The sequence below is a fragment of the Lactuca virosa genome, chromosome 4 (genome assembly GCF_052849685.1).
Source record: "Lactuca virosa cultivar CGN04683 chromosome 4, Lactuca_virosa_CGN04683_v6, whole genome shotgun sequence".
Classification (NCBI taxonomy): domain Eukaryota; kingdom Viridiplantae; phylum Streptophyta; class Magnoliopsida; order Asterales; family Asteraceae; genus Lactuca; species Lactuca virosa.
Window position 1 is genome coordinate 334,629,502 of NC_136429.1, and position 3,842 is coordinate 334,633,343.

Consider the following 3,842-nt stretch of genomic DNA (forward strand, 5'->3'; position numbering starts at 1 on the left):
ACACACATGCAACCAAAATTTACTAACAAATCGACTCAATTTCGACATTGAAACTCAAATAACAAACCCTAAGTCAAAAATGCCTAAATCTAGAAGATTTAGTACAACTAAAGTAAAGAGATCTTACCAAAACAGGAGATAAAGCACGATTTAAGAAAAAGTTGGATAAATCCAACACAAATTCGAAGTATGGGGCTGTTATGCGTTCGTGCGTGAGTGTAGTTTGAAAGTGATTGTCAAAACTGAAGTAATCTAAGTTTAACCGGTCCCCCCTGAAATTTTAATTCATGTTGTGTAGGTGAAAACTCACGTCGCGATATTTAAAACCATTGTATAATTATCGGGAAGAAATTTGTGACCACGATGTGGCGAGTAATACCACGTCGTGATATCGAGGATTTTTTTTCTTGACTTAAAAATTCATTTTTTTCTTCAAAAAATTTCACCACTCTATCAATTCCAAACCCTACACTTGATTTTTACTGTTCGCTAATAATTAAAATGACTATGATGATTATTCATCCAAAAACTCAACTAGAAATGCAAAAATAAAAAATATTCAAAAAGGAAAAGAAAAACGCAAACCGAGCTCGGGTTGCCTCCCGAGAAGCGCTTCTTTTTAATAGGAGTCATGAGCCGGACTCTGTGCCACTCTACATTGAATCGTTCGGAGTGTCAATCACCAAGTGGACCTTCTGTTCCCTCCATCTTCTCTTGTATGCTTGCACTCTTCTAAGATATGCGTTCTTAGAATTTTCTTTTTTTAATTTGGAATCACCTTCTTCCAGCTTTCGTTTAATTCCCTTATTCACAACAAGTTTAGGTCCTTCTCTTTCTTCACTATTTAGCTCCATAACTTAAACCTTCTCCTTGACAAAAGTTGGTGGTTTCAGGACTTGGGTAACTTCTTCCTCATCACTCGACACCAAATTTTCTTCACTCTCCTTACTCACTAAAGACTTTGGAGTTTTGTAAGCAAAAACTTCGAAAACTATCGGAATCGATGCTCTAGGATTGGTACACTTAACTTATTTAACGGTTTGAATCTCTTTTTCCATAAATTTCTCCAATTCCTCAAGCTCGTTCTCTTCATTAATATTGAACACTTCATTTTGAGCATAATTTTCTTTGAATCCATCTTCCACTCCAAAAGTCATTTCTTCATCTCCCACCCACAATGTGAGTTTTGACTCGCTTTAATCCACCAAGGCTCGAGCGGTATTGAGCAAAGGAAGTCCAAGGATAATTGGGACGTTTTTATCTTCCTTCATATCTAACACAACAAAATCAATTGGAAAAACAAATTTTCCAATTTTTACTAAAAGATCCTCAACTATGCCTTGAGGATGAGTCACTGAACGATTAGCTATGTGAATTGTCATACGAGTAGCCTTTAAATTTGGAAGAGCGAGTTTCTGATAGAACGAGTAAGGCATCAAATATATGCTTGCTCCAGAATGTGCTAAAGCGTAAGTCTGCATGTTATTCCTGAATTCACATGGAAGTGTAAGGCGTCCAGGATCTCCCATTTTCTTTGGTATTTCTCCCATAATCACCATGGAACTCTGCTTACTAAGGACAACCTTAGAAGTCTTCTCTAGTTGTTGGCGAGTGTTAAGTAAATCTTGAAAAAACTTTTCATATTCAGGTACTTGTACCAAGGACATAATAAAAGGAGTATCAATAGGAATACCCTTAACTTGCTTCATGAATTTTAGATGTTCTTACTCCAGAGGATGAACTCTTGCTCAAGAAGGAAACGGTAGCAGAGGGCGAAAATCTTAAACGCAAGATCGATTTTTCTTATCGGTCTGTGTCCATGTCGTGGAGATTGAAACTCCACGTCGTGATGTCGAGGATTGTGCAAAAAATTTGTCTTCAATTTTCGACTTCTTTTGTTGTGGTTCGGGCTGAATTGGCTCTTCTTCTAGGGCTTCTAGGAACTCAGAAATAGTATCTTCTTCTGTATCAATGACCATGACATGCAGTTCTGGCTTTTTATCAGGAATTTGTGGAGATAATCTTTCATTAACCAATGTAGCTAATTGACCAAGTTAATCTTCAATGTTCAAGATCGATGCTTGATGATTTCTAAGTAAAGCTTGTTGATCTCTCATTAGAATTTGTTGGTCTCTTATAGCCGCATCGGTCTCATCATGTTAATTTTACAAAGCCTCCATGAATCTAGTAAGCATGGACTCTAAATCAACTTTCTTTTCAGGTTGTGGTTGCTCTTTTTGATAAAAGCCTTAACCAATTTGCCTAAATTTCTCTTCTTTTTGCTTTTTGTATTCATTGTATGATAACCATTCTTTCTTTGGCTTCCTCCAATCTTCATCGTAATGATCTCCACTCGAGTAGCATACTTGAGCTTTCTTATCCCGTTCTCACCCAAATGGCAATCTTTTGTCAAATGTGGACCATTGCATCTTTCACAACCCACACAAATATCATGTATGGATTGATCCATCTTTTTCATTCTTCGGTCCATATTATTCAACATAACTAACACAGCCGCCATATCCTCAAAAGTGTCACTCCCGATTCCTTTTTCCCCATCATTTTATGGATTGTGATACTCACGCGAATGCTTAGAAAACTCTTTAAATAGCTCTGTGATTTCAGCAGGATTTTTCTTCGTTGAAGGTCCTTGAGAATCAAGGAGTTGCCTTGGGATCACATTTACCCCCATCATAGAAGATTGATACTTCTTGTTGCACATTAAGATCATTTTGAGGGCAATTTCGAAGTAATCCCTTGTAATGCTCTCATGTTTCATAAAGTGATTCACCCGGTTGTTGCTCAAAGTTAGATACTGCCTTCTTGGGTTTAGAAACTTTTGATGGTGGGTAAAATTGCTCTAAGAATTATTCAAACAATCCTTAGCAGCTCATTCAAAAGTGACTGGAAGCATTCTCAATAACACCGTCTTGCGTGGAACATTTGGAATGTTGAAGTAATCGGCGATGTCATTGACTTCATCAACGTGCTTGTAAGCATCCTCATGATCTTTCCTAGAAAATGGAATGTCCTTAAGCATGGAAAGAATATGTCCTTTAAGCTCGAATGTTGCGGTAGCGGGAATTGCGGGTTACACTAGGTCTGGACCGGTGTCCTCTTGAATTCTCTTCTTGTATGTTTCCATCGAAATGTCGGCAAAGTCTGCCATGTTGTTTTTCGGCTCGTCTTTAGGTTCGCTCTCTTCTTTTTATGATTTGGGGTTAGACTCGTATTCGGATTCTTGTGTATTAGTAGTCTGCTCAAAGCTTTCAACCTTGCTTTCGACCTTTGGGGGATTACCTGATTCTCCTACGTTCTTTCCTTTCTTCTTACCAAAAAAACCAATTTAAGATCTTTGAACGGTGATTTCTTTGGTGTGTTTGTTTCTCCTACGTTCTTGTCTGTCTTTTTACGAAGGGCTGACTTTGGATCTTCAAGCTGCGGTATCAAAGGTGTATTGGATCCATGGGTCATGTACTACTACAATATAAACAAAAATAAAAACATAAAAATGAACAAAAAGTAATTAAAAAATCCTACTGAATGTTCACCACGACGTGGTAATGCTACCACCTCGTGTTGAAGCAGAAAAACTAAACAGAAACTGAAACCGAAATAAAACGTAAAACAACCGAATTCACGTCGTGAGCTTAGGGCTCATGTCATGAGTTTAGTAGTTCAGAAAAAAACTAATGCTAAAAATTAACTTCTTGCAGGTTTCACCCCACAAAGAGGATCGATTAACCTAAAGCAATTAAATCTAAAACTAAATATTCGTTCCCCGGCAACAACGACAAAAACTTGATGAACATAATATTGCTACACCTATTAGTTTTACCAAC

At 37.4% G+C, this 3,842-nt stretch overlaps 1 non-coding gene across 1 annotated transcript; it reads left to right on the forward strand.

Moving 5' to 3' along the window:
- Positions 1-2,724: 2,724 nt before the first annotated feature.
- LOC145110271 (small nucleolar RNA R71) lies at positions 2,725-2,831 on the forward strand. Its single transcript, XR_013709654.1, has one exon. It is a non-coding gene; the product is annotated as a small nucleolar RNA R71 (small nucleolar RNA).
- Positions 2,832-3,842: the final 1,011 nt, after the last annotated feature.